Source organism: Manacus candei, unplaced genomic scaffold (genome assembly GCF_025592945.1).
Source record: "Manacus candei isolate 608988 ecotype Guabito, Panama unplaced genomic scaffold, ASM2559294v1 h1tg000041l, whole genome shotgun sequence".
NCBI classification, from domain to species: Eukaryota; Metazoa; Chordata; class Aves; order Passeriformes; family Pipridae; genus Manacus; species Manacus candei.
In genome coordinates this window covers 10,312,215-10,332,825 of record NW_026138089.1, presented here as the reverse complement: position 1 = coordinate 10,332,825, position 20,611 = coordinate 10,312,215, and the positions used below count along the sequence as shown (strand labels likewise).

The 20,611-nt window shown below is 38.0% G+C and overlaps 1 protein-coding gene across 6 annotated transcripts in view; it reads left to right on the top strand.

The window, feature by feature from the left end:
- TBL1X (transducin beta like 1 X-linked) overlaps positions 1–20,611 on the top strand; it is a 197,626-nt gene that overhangs the window by 10,424 nt on the left and 166,591 nt on the right. Inside the window, exon 1 of one of the 6 annotated variants that reach the window (XM_051794957.1) lies at positions 13,616–14,589. The exons of the other annotated variants lie outside the window; for them this stretch is intronic. The gene's annotated coding sequence lies outside the window, so the exon portion shown is untranslated. Of the gene's footprint in view, positions 1–13,615; positions 14,590–20,611 lie in introns of those variants that run through there. 6 annotated transcript variants of the gene reach the window in all.

Genomic DNA, 20,611 nt, shown 5'->3' with positions numbered 1-20,611 from the left:
AAATAAATTTGAATGTATGTCTATGAAAAGAAAAAAAAATCTGTTCCTTAATATCTTTACAAGGCAGTTGATAGGGCACTCCTTTCCACAGCTGGGTAAATAATTTACATTCCACTTGTGGTGGAATGTTACCTGCTTACCATCCTACAGAACTGCTATGAAGATTTTAGTAATGACTACTTTTGAAGAATTTTAAAGATCAAAATACATTATTTGATCTTTATTTTGTTGCTAGTTTATTAAAACGTGAATGTAAAGTTCTGCTTACTAAAGTAGAATCCTATTTTTCATTAGTTTATCAATTAGGGTAGCAGGGTATAAAAGGAAAACTGTGAAAAAAAAAGTTTTATCTCCCTTTCAGTGTTCAGTTTAGAATTAGAAGTAATGATTGCTTTAATATGTTAATCTTCTGTTAATCTGTAAGTTAGTTTCCTGGCTAACAAAGTTGGGTTTAGGGTATTAGACTGCCTCAGAACAAGACTTTATGGTTTTTCTCAACCTTTTTGTAATTACTTTTAAACTTTTTTTTTATTACCTCCCTCATCCAGTAAAAAATCTGTTGGGATTTCCAGTGAACTTTTAGAGGTTTAATTTTAGTGGATATTTTCTGTGCGCCATAGTTGTTCTTTCTGATAGCTCCACGATACCTGTGTAACTTCAGCAAGGACGGAGTTGATGATCCGTTTGCGTTCTGAACATTCAACAAATCCTGTTATAGCTATGGCCTGATGTTGCAAAAATATATTTGGCTTGTGCAGGAGACTTCTAGGATCAGGCCTTATATGATGGCAGCACAGATTCTTGGCTGATTAAGCAAACATTTCTGAGCCATATTTAAAGCAATGGATGATGTACTTTTAGGTTTAGTCTGTCAGTCAGTGTTCTTGTAATAAAACAGAGATCGTGGTGTCCCTCTCATTTCCCCTACCCACATAAGTAGTATATTTTGTATGGCATAACTTCCAAAGTCTATCTTGAATACCGTTCTTATGTGAATCCTCACAGTGTTCTTGGAAGTTTCTGTAGCTGAGAAACATTTAGTTGAGATTTAGAGCCCGGTTTCTTTACAGCATGCAAGGAGCTGTGTCGGCTATGTTGAAATTTACTGGGCTTACTATTTCACAGTATAAAGTGTAAAGCTTAGCAATTTTAAGGTTGCAAACACATATATTGAAAAGCAACCAGCTTAGTTGGATGGTTGGAGCCTATGACCTTTTTCAGTCAAGTGTCCGTAGTTTTTTAGGGAAGGCCACATTAGAAGGTCTAACAAACACTAGCAGCAACCACCCGTAAGGGACTAGCAGGCAGTGGTGAGATGATCTCAGTGTTGCCTGTCTAGATCATGGATAGTCTCAAAACTGTTCTGCCAACTATGACGTACCACATAAGAAGCCCAGCATCTCAGATGTGGCACCTGATGGTTGTCTTTTGTGTAGGGGTTACAAAGGCCGTGCCCTCTGTTGAGAGTGTGCACCAGTGCTCCCACACAGCAACAGGTGTCCCCAGCCCAGGTATACCGACTGCCCCTTGTGCTGGCTGCAGGCTGGAGCTGTGCTTCCTCTAGTCTGTTCTGCCATGGATCTCAGCAGTCTGGCTCTCGTTATTTTGCACAGACAGCAGCGCCAAACCTTCCTCAGCCAACTGGTTAATGCCAGCTAAGCAAAGCCTTCTGTGGGTAGGGGTCCTGCAGCTGCCTTGGTTGACACCAGGGAGGCTTTGCTGGAAAGCAGAAGCCTGACAGTGCATAGTGTAACACTTCATCCTTCACAGCAGGTGCTGGCTAAAGAAAAAAATACGAAGATTACCCTGCTCCTAAATGCAAAAAAACCCTAGAATGGGTATGTCTGTGTACTGGTGATTTGGTGTGTGTATTTTATTTTAATGTACTGTTTTTCTCTGGGGTGCTTGCTCTGTTTGTCTGCAGTAGATAAGGAAAACTACACAGAAGGATCATTGCATTTATTTTTCTAACCTTAAAAATAAATTTTCTAACTTTTTTTCATTTGATGACTCAAACCTCCTACAGTTAGTTGTCTTAAATATATAACTGTTTATGCTATTAGCATTGTCTTAATTGTTATTTTTGTCTCTGGAAATACATATGGTTATTTTTCTGGTGTCTCAAGTGGAGCAAATATCTTGCCAGCCTGTTTAACGTGCTAACGTATGTGAGAAAGTATGCCCTGTGGCCTGAAACATCATTTATGTATTTGCCAGTTGCCTCAGTGTTTTAACTTCTGTTAGTATGCATTGCATTTGGTTAGGTTGAATTTATTATTGATTTCAACTGTTTGCAAATAGTCTGCTGACAGACCATTTGCTTGTGTCTCCTTTGAGCCATCATTTTACCCTCATTAGTCTATGGATGCGTTCTTTTGAATGTTAGCTAAACACGTTCATAGAACCGGTAAAATTAATAGAAGGAAAAATAGGAGATATTTGTAAACAACATTATGAAACTTCCTTTCAGTGTTTGACTCTATACTATACTACATTTATTTTTTTTCTGCAAGTTTTCCCTTTTTATTCTCTGGGGTTTTATGAGCTTCCCATCATATACAGCCATTTGCTCAGCTCTTTTAATTGCCACCCCCCTTTTTTTTTTGGGTACACTTTTGTTTGATTTGGTTTTGAAGACTAGGTGAATAACAACAATAATATTCACCAGTTCTCTAATTCTGTAGTTTCAAACCATGGTTTGCAAGCAGCTAGGTCTGTTTTTATAGAGATCTGGGGGTTAAAAAAACCAGGAAACCTGTTGTAATTCAGTTCAAATTTGCTGTACAAGATATCTTTATTGGCCCACAAATTTAAAGAATTAAAAGATCCCTGGTCTAACTGTATTGTAAACTTCTTAAGGATGTGATGATATCTATTTTTATGACTTACTGCTTTGTGGGTGTGAATATCATTAAGCAAGTAATAATCTGTGTTTTCACAGAAGGTAATTTATACCAACATTAAATTTTGGCGTTTCGTAGATATTTATGAAGATCTCCCTTCTCTTACGTAGGGCTGTGAAGGGTATTTTCTCTGACAGAACACAGATTTGGCTGATCTTTAATTGCACAAAGAATAATCTATAGAGGAGCATTTGGATTCCCTTAGTTTGTGTTTATCAGGTCTGTCACGTAGGAAGCCTGCTGAACTGATTTTTCTTTTCTTTTTTTTTTGGGGGGGGTCTTGTGCAGTACTTGTTTTGCTTTTAGAGTCTAACAATTTATATGGCAACATCACATTTCAGTAAATCCAAATTCTTGCGTCTTAAAACGTCAAGAATTTTGTTATTTGTGTTACTACACTTCTGTTTTCTCCTCTGCTTGAGAGCAGCATTGCTTGCTAATGTTAGGAGGGGTTAGGTAGAGGAGGTGTGTATGGTGAGAGTGAGGGCGGGAAGTAAAACAGACTCTGGCTGTTTACACATTCCAAGCAACCATAGATCTGCTTGCTTTGAGGCCAGAAATATTTTCCTTTTCACTATCAGTCTTGCAGATCTGGGGTATTTGGGCACACTGCCAATAAAAATAAATGGCAATGTGTTAATCTCTTAGATTGAAATGTAATAAACCATATTTTAGCGTTTTGTGTGTATGCATAAGAATAATAGATTAACAGCACTTTGTAATTAGAATATGACGTTTTTAGAAATACTGAAAGTTATGAATAGTGCTATACTTTCTTCAAGAATTGCCTATAAAAGGCAATCTAAAAGAAAATTTGACTCCTTCTTGCTAGCTTATTCCAAAGGGAAAGTTGCATAATCAAAATATTTTTGCTAACTAGATTTTCTGTTTTCAGCATGATAACCTTTGGCTCAAGGAGCTTATGATGAGTCTCTCTTTCTAATTTCTGTGTAATGTGTGTATATACATGCATTTTTTTTCATTGATTTTGTAGTGAGTTTAATCTGGTTTGTAGTCCTTCATTTATCATTCTGGTTTCCAGCACTTGTGTTTCAGAGTTCTGATGAAATCAGATACACAAAGCCATCCACCTCCATGTCTTTTTTTCTTTTTTTTTTTTTTTTTTGTCAGTATTGAAAATTATTTCCTGCAACCTGCACTAAAATACAGACTGAGCAGGCAGGCAGATGAATAATGATTTCTTCTAGGTTCTGCCTAATGTAATGAACAGACCTTCTGTTTATTATTATTTGTTATCAGTATTTGTGTACATGTGATTTCCTTCCCTGAAGCTTGCTTTCTTGGATTTCTTAAAGCTGTATGCTATATATGACATTATTAGTTTATTCCAAGTGGTGCAGTAATTCCACTTTGTCACTCCAGCAGCTTTGTCACTGGGACTTGACATGACTCAGCTTCTTGTTGTTTCTCCTTTCTGACCAAAATTTGTTGCGCTCCAGAAATATTACCATATAATTATGGCACACACAAAAAAAGACATTCCCACTGAGATAACAGCTGTTACCCTCAGTCTTAAGACCATCCTAGCACATGCAGTGCAAAAGGTAATTCAGACTATACAGTTGGGTTTTTTTCCAAGGGCAGCTAATTGCTTAAAACTTTCCTGCATAGCTGTGGCTGCCATCCAATCTGCATTTCGAGGCATTAAACTGCTTTTGGAAAAGCTGTAGGCTTCTTCAGCTAGACCACCAGCAACCTGGACAAACATGGTAATATCTCTCTTGACTACATTTTTAGGACAAAAGTACTGCACCCCTCCTGTAGTGACCTGGATCTAAAGCCAGAGGTTGTTTGGGGCTGCTGTCAGGTGAGATCAGACTGTTGAGTTTAACCTAAATGGAAGTAAACACGAACGTTACCTGCACCTCGTTATCGCTGTACTTTTATGACACACACTCAAGACTGTTTGTATACTGGCTATGGCTCATGCTGATTATGTTGTTAATAATTTGTGTCTCTAGAGTGTGTACTAGCTGGGTGCTTTAGAAGCCAACGTTTTTGAATATAGATAGCTAAATAAGAGGCTTGTTTTTCAGAAGCCTTGAGTAGGTACAGCCACAGTTGAAATCAGGAATTGGTGGCTGCTTAGTGCCTGGATAAATAATTAGCCTTAATACAGGAGTGCATCATAAGATTCTGACAATAGAAGGTTACCTCCCTCTTTTTTCCCAAAGATAAATAAAGCGCTGTTTAAAAAAAATCATAGAATCAACCAGTTTGGAAAAGACCTCCGAGATCATCAAGTCCAACCCTTGATCCAACACCACCGTGGTTACTAGTCCATGAAACTAAGTGCCTCATCCAGTCTCATCTTAAAAACCTCCAGGGATGGTGAATCCACCACTTCCTTGGGCAGCCTATTCCAATGTCTGATTACTCTCTCTGTAAAAACTATCTTTCTAATATCCAACCTAAACCTCCCGTGGCACAGCTTAAGACCATGCCCTCTTGTCCTACTGCTGGTTGCCCGGAAGAAGAGACCGATGCCCACCTGGCTACAACCTCCTTTCAGGGAGTTGTAGGGAGTGATGAGGTCTCCCTTGAGCCTTAAAGAAAAAGATCCTACCAAGTGACTACTACAAGTCTGCATATAGATGTGTGGTTTTTTTCCCCATCTCTATATGTTTCTTGAAAGAGCAAAATTTGGCCCTGATCCTCAGCAGCAGCTTCTCACATGTAATATATGAGTGTCTGTCCAGGTGGTATATGATTTATATTGAGGTTAGAGGGTCTCTGTTGTAAATTGGTAGCAAGTTTTTCTGCCATATGTGCTTAGTTTTATTTAATGTAACATTTGATGTAGTGGGAAGATGTATTATTATTGTAGTAGTGATTTAGTTTACTATTTATTACAAATATTTCCTAACTTAACATGAAAACTTGTTTTTTGGTTGAAATAGTAGGAACTGGGAATCTTGTTCTTCTTTACACAAGCAGAAACACTAAAGAAACAAGGATATGAGGTATAGTGGCCTAATGCAAAAAAAACCAAACCTCAAATGCTTCTTAAAATTAGACAGATTTACATATTAATTATATGTATAAATATCTAGAAATTAGTAGTATCATGTGATGACCCGTACTAGATAAGAATTACATGCAAATTGCACTCGCTTGGAGGTTTGTTTTTTTTTCTTTGTAGCTTAGAAATATTGTCAAGTTGGTTGAGAGCTTAGTAGAAGATATTTATTAAAAGAAATTTGATGAGAAGAACAAACTGGGATGTACTGTTCCTGTCGACAGAAAAGTTTAGGAACTGTAAAATAGTAGCTTGGACTTCTCATTTCTTTCTCTTTTTGTTTAGGTTGAGAATGTCAGCCTGCATGGACCATACTGTAGGCTGGTTAAATATTGTCAATTAATTTCGAGCCACAGAAACTATGAAACGAAAATTTAGACATACTTTTGAAATTGTGGTTGTCATCTTTTTTTTTTGCTAGTAACAAGTCTTTGACAGCCAAAATCAATATAAGAAAATAGCATTGTTGACTTAGCAAAACAGTTGGGTTAATTGTTCAACACTACAGATGCTACTTAATAACTTTCTTTAGAATTATTATTTAGTACTTATTTTTTGATTCACAAAATTTCTTAGAAATCTTAGTTGTGAGTCTGGCTGATGCAGTAAAAAGCCCCAGTGAACAGTGTCACAGAGGCATATGCAGCTTGTGATGGAAAGAGGCCAGTTTAGTACTTAATTTGTTTCTTCAACCTCAGCCAATCAGTGAGGAACACCTGCATTTTGCTTAGTTGTACCAGCATCTAACTGCATTCAAATAAGGAGAAACCCCACCTTCCCAGAATATGTGAAAGATGGTAAGCTACTGTTTCAAGAGACCTCTCATAAGTAGGCGATAATAAGGAGCACGAGCTGATCCTTGCAGGAGGAACCCTCACCTAGCTGACCTCGTTGGTCTTTTGCAATTGTTTCAAAAAGGTTTCTCTCACCATTGGTTTCACAGTTATTGAACCTGATAGTTTCAAAGCCTGTTCTCGGCTAGCCTGCTTCCTGTGAAAAGTGGTGTTGGGCGAGGTGTTCGTGTGTGCCACATCACGCCGGTGAGAAATAAATTGTGTTTTGATCTGCAGGTCTTGCTTTGCATATTAGATTTTATGTTGCCTTTGGAGGGGGGGAACAAGATAGAGAGAGAAAGAAGCAAACAACAGTGCTGATATGGTGCAGTTTTATTGGAGAGAGGCACTCATACCAGCTTTCCACCAGGTTTGATCTTTTCCCTGATACTTACTGCTGGTAGGTGTGGTTGAAGCTGGTAGCAGAACAGCTTTAAAAAGGCTATGATCCCTTGGAAGGTAAGCATTTACACAGTACCAGTTGTCAGGCTTTAACTAAGCATTGGCTTTTCTGAAAGAGGAAATTGGTTCTGCAAGTGTTGTAAATTGCTACAAATTGTTGTGTTGATGAATCTGTTAAAAAAAAGCCCTATGAAAGTAAACCAGAAGAGCACTGAAACAAAACAAACAAAAAAACAACCCCCAGCATCCCTCACCAAACCAAAATTAAGCAGATGACAGATTTGTTAACTGAGCACTGAGGGTTGTCTTAGGACATAGGTGCTTACATTTTGAATTGATTCTCAATTGTCAACTTGACGTGTGTGGGAGGTAAAGTGAACTTTTCCTGAAAAACATTCTCATAGGAACAATTGCTATTTGTGGTTCTTCTGGTACACTTACGTGTATGTTTGGGGAGAAGGGAAATGACATATTAGTGTTTTCAAGTCTTTTAAATCAAAGAATTGTCTCACTTTTCTTAAGCAATGCAATTTTTAGATCATATCCATTTTTTTGGCTGCTAGATAGATATGCTTTATTTTCCAGTAAATAAATTTTTCTTATTTTAAAAAACTGTAATTTTGTCATTATAATTGTAAGCAATTTAATTAAAATACTGATAATAAAAAGAGTATTTATATAAAGGAGCTGATTACACCTGGTGATATAAGATCAAAATTAGGCCAAAATTTTGATGTTGTCTATCAGGCTCCCTGATGTAGACATGTATACCATTATTCCAGTTGTTTCTGTAATAGTTTGCAGACCATTTTAGCTGTTTTATGATTGCCAGTACTGTACAGGTTGACACTGATTTAAAAAGGAGCTGTGTTTAGAACTAATCTTTTTGCTAGTTACAAATATGTCTTTTTCCTCCTTGAACTTACTTCACTGTAAAAGTTAACTTAATAAAGCCATTTCTCCCTTAACATTAAAACCAAAGTGCTGTTAGCTGCATTTTGATGAATTGAAGTGTTCAAGACCAGGTTGGATGGGGCTCTGAGCAGCCTTGTTTAGTGGAAGGTGTCCCTGCCCATGGCAGGAAGGTTGGAACTAGATGATCTTTAAGGTGTCTTCCAACCCAAACCATTCTACGGTTCTATGAATATGTCTGAGTTTTAAAGAGTGACTAAAAACAACCCCAAAAGCAAGACGTCTTACAAATGTAAGTATTTATATACTTAATATTTCTGTGAAAAATGTGTCTTTATTGTAGGCTAGACATTTCCTTCATATAGGATGTGGCTGTAGGTATTCAATATTTATGTCTGTGCTTAGTTGTATACACAATAGTTTCACAGGAGTAAACAGCAGCACTTGTGTGGGGAAAGCTTAATGTGTGTATGTTTAGGACTTGACCCTAATTACTAGTTTATAACTTCTAAGAATTTCCTGTCTGGACTAGAAATGTTTTAAAATCCATCTTACTTCTACTTTGTAGATTTTAAAAACAGTACCCAGTAACTAAGAGCTTTCAATGGGTGGGCAGTGAACACCTACTTGCTGGGCCTTCTGATTCATCTTTGTGTACCTCCAGCTCCCTCTCAGCAAAGACTGGGTAGAGGAATATTTGACTGCTGCCCTCAGTGCTCTTAAGGAAGAACAAGTCTGTGAGGCTTCTATGTAAATAACACAGCATTTAGTAATGAGAAAGTTAGCAACTCTGATAATTGCTCATGAGGCATACCTATGTAGAATTGTGCTTTGAAAATTTCTTTCAAGTTATCTCCATATCTCCTGTCTGAATTTTATATCCACCAGCAATGCAGACTCATTCTGCAACTAAAAGCAAGAAGTGTATATTTCAAACATTGTCTAGTCATGGTTAGTTTCCTCCTGTTACATTCCTTAGAGAAGTTAATGCTCCCTTCTGAGATGAAGGAGGCCTGTCACCAAAGGAATTGAATAAATTATAGTGGTATTCAAAGGGTAGAATGAAAAGACAGGTGTGGGAATCGCAGCTGAAGGTTTAGTCAGATGAAGGAAACAGTTGTAAATATGCAGTCTGGTTCATAATGTAGGTTAAAGGGAACTCATAGAGTTCCCAGACAGTGTATAGGCAGAGTTTGAGTGGTTTATAAATATTTGGGGTGCTTTTTTCCTCTTGCATTAAACACACTATTTTTCAAAGACTTTCTGTCTAAGGTAGGCACTAGGCTTCGTTTACCCAGCCATTTTGAGAAGCAATGTGGATGTTTTTCATAAAACGCATGGTTCACCATATTTTCCAGAGCTGTGGGGCTGTGTGTGCTGTCTGTCCCCAGTGCCAGAGGCTGCTGGGCATTGCAGACATTGCCATGGCCAGCTCCTCGTGTGTGTTGCTGCACACAAGTCTCACCTGCTCAGGGTAAAGCATCTTCTGGGACAGTGTGACACATTTGAGGGAGCCGCCGTTCCTCTCCCAGGAGAACATGCATCTGTCAGATGTTCTGGGAAGCCAGGGAGGGGGAGGAGGTTAGCAGCAACAGTATGAAGCAGCAAGGCCAAATTTGCCTGGCACAGCCATATGGCTGTTAAAGTACTGCTGTCAGATTGCTTCTTGTTGGTGGGTGAAGAGGGCTGGGGTGCTCCCTGCGGGAGGGTAGGGTTGGAGGAGGCAGGAGCTGGGGAAGAGGGATGCATGACAGCTTTTCCTGGGTGGTAGGGGCTGCAGGACATACCCTCCTCCTCCTCCTCCATCTACTCCTCTTCCTCTTCTGCACACTGGCAGGGGCTGTCCATTGGCTGTGGCTATTGTTTGATGCAATTAGATTTTATTGACTAAGACAACCTTAATAGGTTTCATTTATGTACCTTGGTTTTATTGCACTTTAGCCCTCTAAATACCCATGAGGCTCCTAAAATAACAAAGATACTATTAATTAGAAGCTAAAGGGAGCATAAACTTTAAAATAATCATACTTCGCTCATCCTTTATTATGTGTACATATTTAAAATATACTTTCAGTCTTTGAGTCAAAAATAATTTTAAAAAATCATTTTCAAACCCATAAAAGCAAGCATAAGAATTACAGTTGATTTAACCTGTGACTCTGTTGTACCCCACTTGTTTGAAATTGAGAAGATCTCACACTAATGGTATCTCTTAAAATGGGGGGAAAGGGAGAGAAGAAACAGCAATAGCTAAATAAGAGACTTTAGAGCTAAAAGCCTAATTTGTAATAGAGTATTTCATTACCACTTGTGCAGTCAGCAACAAAATAAAGACAGTACATTGGACTGGAAGCTGAAGTCTTCTACTGTGAAATGGAAATTTATCTGGTATATTGTACTTTTAAAAATATATCATTTGTTTTTCTGCTAATGAGTGCATGCCAGATTATTGTTTACTAGTGATCATTCTAGTCCAAATCAGAATTGAAGTTGGCAGAACATAAAGGAAATTTCAAGACAGCTAAATATCATCATCCGGAGCTTCATTTACTGTATATTTTTGTAATTTCAAAGTTAAGATAGACCGAGGAACAGGCATATTAGTCACCAGCAAAGTTTGGTTCAAATAACTAATATTTTTATGGATTCATCCTATTTAAGAATAGATTAAAGTCTCAGTATTACTGCCTTTAAAAATCCAGTTGTCTATTAAAACCAGAGCTGTTCAGAGTGGAATACGAGCATGGACTTTTGTGTAACTAGGAAGTGCATGTGAAGCACTATGCTTTTCCCTTGTGAAGTGGCTGGACTGGCTGCAGTGCTGTGCAGTGTTATGTTCCGTAGGTGTTTTGCTCTGCTGACAAGTGTAACCATTTCAGTGCCTGAATGTAAGAGTATGAAAAGGTTGAGAAGAAAAAGAAACCAAAATAATCGATTTGTATACCATGGACACATTGACAGCTAGAGTGAGTTCTGTCTGATTTAAGCACTTGCCAGCAGAAGCCAGAGTTTGTATGGTGAAAACTAAACGGCAGGTCAGTAGCACGAATTGGGTAGCACGAATGAGCTTGGGGATTTTGAGTTGGTGAGCATCATATGTCTAAACATTATTGAGGTTTTCCTAAGAAACAAAATCTATAGTTTGCATTCATAAAATCATAGAATATCTCAAGTTGGAAGGAGCCCATAAAGATCATCAAGTCTAACTCCCTGCTCCTCACAGGACTACCTAAAACTAAACCATAGGACTAAGGGCAGTATCCACATTTCTCCTCTGCCAGGCTTAGTGCTGTGACCATTTCCTTTGGGGAGCCTGTTCCAGTGCCCAACCTGGATGAAGAACCTCTGGGTGAAGAACCTTATCCTACTGTGCAATTTGGCATTGACTGTCTGTCCCTCCCTCCCAGAATAGAACACCTGGCTGTGTTAAACAACAACAGCCACATATGGCAGTGTTAATGTGCTGGCAGTCTTAAAGATAGGGGATTCCTACAGGTGTTGCAAGGATTAGTGGCTATGGGGGTGAAGGAGACAAAAGTCATGCCAGACCCTCACAAAATGGGAAGAGCGTAACTTCCTTCATTCCATGGGGCAGCAACCAGCTTCCCAGTCAGGTATGGAAACACTGACTGGCTGGGGGGACATGCTGTAATCGTCTGGGTAACAGCAGAAGTTTGTGAGGCTCTTCAGAAGGCATGGAGTCTGAAAGTGTCAAAACCCAGATTCCTTTAGTTCTGCTACTTATAGAACAACATATTTATTCATTATGTGGGCTGCAGTCTGGTATGAACTTAATTCAAATGCCTATTTGCAGAAGGGGCATGAACTTACTCTTTTTAAAATATGCTTTTGAGTGTAATTATGAAATGCAGATAAAGTTATAAATCCATCAGTGAACTGACTATTTTAAATCCAACTAGTCATGTTTCCAGAGATTAGATTTTTACAAATGTGATATTTTTAGATGGTTGAAAATGAACATGTACCACATGCCGGAGGTATTGAGGAGCTTTGTAAACTGTAAGTTTAAAGCCTGCTGTTTACAATATGATGTTTTGAAATCTGTTTATCAAGTGGGTTTATTGTTACGGAAGCTTAGCATAGTTCTGAATGTCTACAGAATTGCAGAATCATTGTAGAAATTTATTGTTTATCAAACAACGAGAGAATTTATGCTGATAATTAAGACTTCTTATGTAGTTAAGTTCTGTAACTCTTGCATGAGGACTTTCTGTTACTAAGCTATGTACAAAAGCATGTATAAATTCTTTGAGGTATTGGGGTGTGATGTGCAATACATAAAAGACTGCTTTATTTTTAGACCACATTTTCACACTAGCTTGCAATAGGAATATGGATTTTCTTTACATTTTAATTTTGATTATTTTCGATTATGGCCCAGCTGGCATTTCAAAATACATTTTATATATAACAGAATGCCTACCTATTGTCAATAGGTACATTTTTTGGAAATTAGTTGTGGTACGGTTCTCATCCAGGTTGGTCCTAAGAGGGAAAGCTGCATCCAGTAGCATATCAAAGAGCACCACCAGCTGCTCAAAGAGGTGATTATCCTGCTGTATTCAGTCTTGGTGCAGCCTCACCTTGAGCACTGTATGCAAGGTCCTTGAACATGTCCAGAGGAGGAAAACAAATGTGGTGAAAAGGGCTAGAAAGCATGTCCTGTGAGGAGTGACTGAGGACTTTGGGCTTGTCTGCTCCTTGGAGAGAAGGAGGCTGAGGGGTGACCTCATTCCTCTACACCTTCCTGAGGAGAGGAAGTGGAGAGGGCGATGCTGATCTCTTCTCTTGGGAATTCAGTGGGAGGACACATGGGAATGTCTCAGAGCTGCATCAGGAAGCATTTCTTTACCAAGAGGGTGGTCAAACACTGGAACAGGCTTCCTAGAGTGGTGGCTGACACTCTGAACCTGACAGTGTTAAAGAGGCATTCGAACAGGGCCCTTACAGTATGCTTTAACTTTTGGTCGGCCCTATATTGGTGAGGTAGTTGGACTAGTCAGTTGTAGGTCCCTTCTGACTGAAATTATCCTATCCTATCCTATCCTGTTCTTTAGCTATGGAACTCCTGTTATTTTTGTTACTAGACCTGTAGAGCATAGTATCTCGCAGATCAGGCTAAACATATATCCTGAAACAATGCAAACCAGAAGAAAATGAAAAAGTACCTAGGTGTTCCTTTACATGGGACTTGATAGAAAGCCTGCTTTGAGTGCGGTTTCAGGCATTTTGGAACGTCCACTCTCGGCAGTCAAGTCAGAGTTTGTTGCGATCTGTTCTCGATATTGTTTTCCAGGCATAAAGAAGCTTATTCTCCAGTGGTGATTACAGTGTAAAAAAACTGTGCTAACCTAGTGCCACCTGTGTAGGCGGAGCTATTGTGCTAGAGGTGCTGTCATTTTTGATTTTTTTTTTTTTTTTTATTCAGTTGTAACCTGTTTAAAGCTTAGTCCATTTACCTATCCCCTTACGGTAAGTCAGCAAGTATCAAGTTGTTTGAACCACATTACCTTAGATTATAAAACACTTCTGTAGCAATGAGTTGCTTATTCTTAGCAGTGGTTACAGAAAATCTAATAGACATGAATATGACTTTATGCAAAACAGGGAGAAAGGACTTGTGAAATGACTGTAGAGTGTACAGCCTAGCCACTGTTTTTGTACCATTTCAGGCATACTAAGCATTCTGAAAGCATGCAGAATTTCTATCAAAAAATTTACCAAGCTTTTATTCTGGAGGCAAGAGATTATATTGGTAACTGGAAGAGTGCTCAAGAGAAAAATTAGTTGTTCGGGATTAAGCTCACTGTCTACGATGATCATCTTTCCTGGACTGACGTGTCCACAGTGTGACCAGTGCTTGCTTTTGTTTTCTCACTGTGCTCAGATTTACTTACATGTATTTAGAATGAAATCCTATAAAATTGAAAAAGTATTTACACTACTTTGCACCCACAGCAAGTCATTTCCTCTTGCTGGGAATAGCTGTAAAGAAGTGGTGCTTTAAGGGAGGGACTGCACTGTGTGGTTGGATGGGATGAGATATATGGATGGAGTGGTTAAAACTTGAAAGCCTCCCTTCACCTATTTTTGCTCTATCCATTCTACTGAGAAATTATTAACAAGTGCTGAAGGCATGACTGCTGCATGGCCCTGAACTCTCAATGCACAAAGAAAAGATCAAACATACCCTTTTTTTTAAAAAAAAATGAAAGGAAACCACAGGAGTTGGAATTTGTTGTGAGTGAGGACTAATCTGACAATACTTACTAGATTTTAAGTGAAAGTGAAATATAACTGTTAACGATCACATCAACGGTTGTTTTTCAATCTGTTTTTCACGTCCTACCACAGAGAGGACACTAGTAGACTGAGGAGGGGTTAAGAAACTATTTTAATCAAATGTTAAACACTGTTGAGGGAGGTATGGCTGGGAGTGCCGTGCTCAGGAAGAGATACAGACACTCTTCTAAAATAAGTAAGATGATTTTGCCCTCCTTTTTATTTTTGTATCAGTGCTCATCCCATCCTCCACATCATGTTTGTTAGGCTGAAGATTTTGAAAAGATAACATTTGCTTTCTCTCCATATCAAGATCTCAATCCCATTTGTGTTGACATTTTAGCCTTATGAGCGAGAATGCATTATGTAAAGTTTCCATTAGCCTGCAAAATATTAAATTAAGTGTTGAAAACATGAGTTGTTTGTGGTGAGTGAAGCAGAACAAGCCATGGAGATGATTTGTAGTCGTCAAAATTAGATAAAGTTGTTGGTTGTTCTTTTTTTTCTAAAGTTAGACAGAGAATGTAGCTACCACTCACTTTCTTTCCATTCTCTTTACCTTTGTTCGGAAAATCAAATACATTGAACAAAGGCCAAGTTCTTAATAACACAAGTGAAAGCATAACTATAATTTGTAGTTGGAAATACTGTGAGTAGCATATGTGGCTGTATGTTCCTTTGGCAAGATGTTATTCACATTCTCCTTGAACATATAATTATGTATCATTGCTTAATAAGGAGAGAACTTCTTTGTCAAACATTTCTCTGTAGCATTAAGCTTTCAAACTGCATGTTGTAATAGAATGCTTTGGAAGATATCAAAAGGTTCAACTGCATTTTTTTTTTTCTGATGGGAGATAACATAGCTGCAGCATTAATAGGTAAAAGTGTAATATGCAGTAGTGTATTTGTGCATAAGTAGTACAGGATATAAATGAAATCTGTCTTGACATGCATTTATGGTAACATTCTTGCAGCTTGTTTACAAAATGAAAGAATATCTGTCTTTGGTAGAAAATTCTATGTTTAAAGCAGTGTCCTACTATCCTTTGAAGTGTTAAATGCTCCTGGGTTTCATTTTTTTTGGCACAAGGATAGTGGATGTTGAAGAAGCCAACAACATTAGCTTGCACAGGAGCATTCCTGTCTTATTTTTGTTTCTAGGTCTGTTTCCTGTGTTGGGGGAAGGGGAATGAGAGCACAGCTGCTCCCTAAGTTCAAGATGAAGCTGCTTCTTTAGTGTGTTTTAAGCCTTGGTCACAGTTTCTTACTGGAAGCCTTTAAATGAGCTTTAGTCAGATATTCAATTGCGCTTTTATAGGCATGAAATCTCCCTCCTTCCCCCTTCTCTTCCCTGACTCTCCATTCTAGTCCCGAGCAACAAAACCCACTCCCTAATGAAACAGAACTCCTGATTATCTGCAACATAAATATCCCAGAGGACCCTCAGAAGCAGAGCATTTTGATGTACATGTTTCTGAGTTCAGCATCGGCTGGACAGAGCGATTGATCAATATTTGATCTGAGATTTATTTGTTTTCCTCACTTTTAAATTGTTGATGCAAGCCAGCACAAGATTGGCAACTTTGGGTACCAAAGCTGATACATTTGAACCTTTATTTCTCAGAGAAACTGAAACATAACAGAGAAGGGGAGGTGAATTTTCTGCCTGGTTATTTATGGTACCTCCAGTTATTCAGACAGAAAAAATAACAGACTATTCTCCTATTTCCTTATAGATATTTTAAACGAAGTCTTCTATCTGAATTTTGCCATTCATATTCCTTGAGCAGAAACACTTCTAGTTTTTCATAGTTGTACAAACAAATTAAAGCACCTCTTTCTTCTGTTTGTCCAGTTCACATTTTACTGGCCTGTGTTGCAATCAGATATATATAAAAGAAATAAAACAAGCCTGCATTGGGAAGAATGTCAGTGTTGCAGTTATTCTCTTTCATGCAGTGGTAGGACTTTATATTGAGGTACCTTTGCTTACATAGACTAAAATGTTTTGGTGGGAAGGAAAACCATGTATTGTTGGTTGTATTTTATTTTCCTGCGAGAGAGCAGTTTGATGGTTGGATAGAAGGGTGCATTTTGTTTAAAATGCAGAATAATGTGGGAAAAAAAAGTTGTTGCCTCCCAGAGGCATACAGTCTGGGGCAGCAGATACATAGATGGAAGTCCAGTTTTCAGCATGGCTGTTTCAAAGTCTGTACATAGTTTAATCCAAACGGAGCTGACAAAGGAGTTAATGTTGGGCACTCACTGTTGATTTACAAGTCTTGGCATACCATGAAGGCACTAGAAACCTGGCTGAGCACCAGCGCTGTAGACTAGATAACCAAGGTAGTTATAAACCTGGATTCCTATCCAGCTAAAATGATGGAATAACTCATGTAGGGCATGGCAAATAAAGGTCAGAGGAGAATCACAGGATGTTGCTAATGCTTGTCAGCATGAGTTTGTTAAAAGTAGGCCTTGTAAGACTGCTACCCTTGCGATGTTTTTCATCTGCTTATGCAGTGGGCTGTTGATGAAATAGTGTGAAAATACACATTTAGACTTGTGTAAGGTTACTCCCTTGGTGCTATTCAGCATTTTTGTGAAGAATCAAGAATGATGCACAGTGAGAAGGATGCACAGTAGCTGAATCAGACCTAAAGGAGGGTTAATACACATACATTTGAGGTCCTTGTGTGTCTGTGTGTACCAGTGGGTTGCCAGTCCTCCACACTTGAACATTTTCTTTTTTACCTCTGCTCATGTAAGAATAATCACTTTAAAAGTTTATAGAGTATTCAAAGATTGAGAAAATAATAATGAATAGAGCAAATTGCTGAGTGATTATGCTTGTAAAACTGGGAAAAAGAAGATTGTTGCTTTAACATAGCAAATGTAGCATTCTGCAGAAAAGGACTAAGACATGGGCCTTCTTTTAGAGCAATAGACTCCATCCCATGTAAAACATCTATGGCTGACAGGCTGACATGGTCTCTGGGTACATAAGCTAGAAAGTGTGGGAATGGGAAAGGAGATGACACTAGCACTGAGAGGTTTACGGCTGGGTTGTTTTCTCTGGTTCTAATGTCCACAACTAAAGAAGAAAATAACCGAAGGTTCAAAGAAGAGTTGCAGGTTTAAAGGGTGGAAACATACCTTAAGTAGAAAGGTTCTTTGAGTTTAAGATATTGAAGTTAACAGAAAGCTAAAATGTATTCTCTTTGAGCCTTCGTAATGTATAAATCCCTGAACTTTGGTGCTTAATTCTAACTGGGAGAATGATGGAGCCCCTCTATTCTGATCCCAGTTCTGTCATGTCTTGACAATTTTAAAAGCTTCAAGAATTTTATATAAAATAATGGCTTAAGAGTTTTCAGTGAAGTAGTTAAATATAATCACCTGATTTTATAGATGGAGAAAGTGGAATAAAGTCACATGCTTTAGTTCTACTTCTGGATTTTTTGTGGAGTACATTTACAGAAATCTCAAGGTAGGGCTATTTTCTAATTGTGTTGTCCATTGAAATGGTTCTGTGAACTTTCCAAATTCATTATAATGAAATAGTTTTAAAGGAGAATTTATATTTGTTATATGGGCTATGATCTTGAGGAATTGTATTAGTAACTGCAATCCTAAAACTGAAATTCAGTGGAAACTAAGATGGAAAGTTAATGGTTTGGTAATTGTCTAATAACTGCAAAAAGTGAACAGTAACATAATGAAAAATATATTAAATACTTTATTTAATTATCCAGTGACACACATGCATATTGGTGTATGGGCTACTCGAAAAATCAAACGTGAGACTGGTGTGAACTGTAGCATGTTATAGAGAAAGACCGTGAAGTCAAGAAATGTGTGATAGAGGGAAATGTTTGAAATATACTTTTAAAAATGCATCAACTTATTTTTCAGGGAATCATACCCTATGCATATATGTATATATATGTATGTGTGTATATATATATGTGTGGATATTATATATCTTATTTCTGTGGAAATTAAAATGGTTTTTTTTCTGTATTAAGAAGTGCCATATGCTGGTGCTGGAGAAAAGTTTTAGTGCCATTTCTTACCATAAAAATGTATACTAAAGAAGAAGTAATACAACCTCTAAATTATTATTGCATGTTTTGCATAAATGTTCATTATGCACTGTCTTTTCCTATATTAGTAGCAGGAGGCAAATAGTGACCTGAATAATGAATGGTGTACACAATATAGTGTTTTCAAGCAAAGCGCTTATGTTTATGCAGAGCAGGAAAAACATAAGTGCAATACAAAAATGTGGAGGAGATAAAAAAAGACTGAAAACAAAGGAACAAGGCATGGAAATAGGATCTAAAAGTTCACATTTAAGCAGTTTTCATATTAATACATAACTATATTTATATATATTTGGCTAAACAGAGTTTGACTAATTGTTCTCAATTTGAATTTTCTCAGGGATAGCTGCATACTTGCTATCCTATGTCAAATTAATTTTTTCTCAGGTATAAACTTGTCAGCAGATGTTCCAAAGTTCTAGTCTGCTTCCACCCTCCTGATAGGATGGGGTGTGGTGCTTCAGAACTTGGCTACTCTATACCTGGGAAGAGTGATTCAACTTTAATTAGGTCAGTCTTTTAATGTCAAAACCCTCAAGCCTTCCACTGTCCCAGCAGATGCATGGCAAAAAATTAAACCTGCAAATCTCAGTGCTGTGTGTGTATACATGAACTCTTGGAACTTCAGTGCTGTGAGCTGTAAAACCAGAGTTGTTTATGCTACCAACAAACAAATAACACCAGGTCCTGCCTTCAGCCTTTTCTGAACTCTTAACAACTGAGCAGAAATGTTCCAAAGTGAATTACAAATGTAGCAGTCTTGCAAATTATAAGAATATTGAGATCACATGTTTATAGAAAGTGTTCGGCAGATGATCTGGGTCAGTGCTGAAGGGTTCAGCCCTGCAGCCTGACACAGAAGTTGTGGCTGATTAAACCGGAACTAACTTAGCTACTGTGTCAGAATTGTGTCATTGCTCAGAGCCTTCCTAACTCATTCCGGGGGAAACAAGGTCTCCTTTTTCTTCTCTAGCCATTGTTGCTTTAAAAAACAAATCCAAAATATTAACTGTACAGTAATGTTGTTGTCTGATGTGATCAACAGGGAGAATTTTCCTCAAATGTGTATTCGTGTATAGATGGTGGATGATTGTGTTTGTTCTTGAGGACTTGACTGAACTTTTCTCTAAATGTTGTGTACTTGTCACAACAGTCAGTGTTCATTAATGTTACAGGCGATAGAGGTGGAATGTATAAATACATTTGTGGCTGTGTGTTCTGAAGTCTGTTCTAAAGTGACATATTCAGTTGTGTAATACTGTTCTTTCCTCAGTAGTATTTTTTTACGTCTGAACAATGTAAGCAAAAACACACAGGTTTTTTAAATTGAATGATACCAGGAAGGTTCAGGAAGGAAGTCTGTATCATTATTTGAAGGGAAGGAAAAAAAAAAGCAGAAAGGAATCAGTTTTTTCTCCCTCCCCCCCTTTTTTTTTTTTTTTGGTGTTCTCAGACTGCAGCAGAGTTTTGGGTGTAAATAATATATATGGTGTTGTATGTATTTTGAAACAAAACATCTCACATGCAAGTATATTTTAATGTTGGAAGTTAAGCTCTATGCTACGTCTGTTCAGCACTAACCTGTCTCTTTCAGTCTGGATCCTTCTGTGAGTTGAGTGCCTGGGGGAAGGGAGGGCAATGTGCCTTCTTCCCAACTCTCCTGTGATTTATAGCAGTATGTGACGAAAATGGCAGGACCCAATGATACTGCATCATATGTAATTATTGTCGTCCTTCCTCTTGGTGTACTTTCTCTTCCATTTTTACTCTTGGTGTTTTCTGTGTCAGAATTTAGGTGTTAGTCTAATTCTGCCTCTGTCAGCTGTCTGTCCTCATAGATTAGAGGAATCCCATTTTTAACTACGTTATTTTCTTGAAGACCTCTATCCTAAATTTTAAGTTACTTAGATTAAATTATGATTTTTACAAGAGCATGTAGTGACAGGACAAGGGGGAAGGGGTTCAAATTGAGAGAGTAGGTTTAGATTAGATATTAGGAAAAAATTCTTTACTGTGAGGGTGGTGAGGCACTGGAACAGGTTGCCCAGAGAAGGTGTGGATGCCCCATCCCTGGAAGTGTTTAGGGCCAGGCTGGGTGGAGCCCTTAGC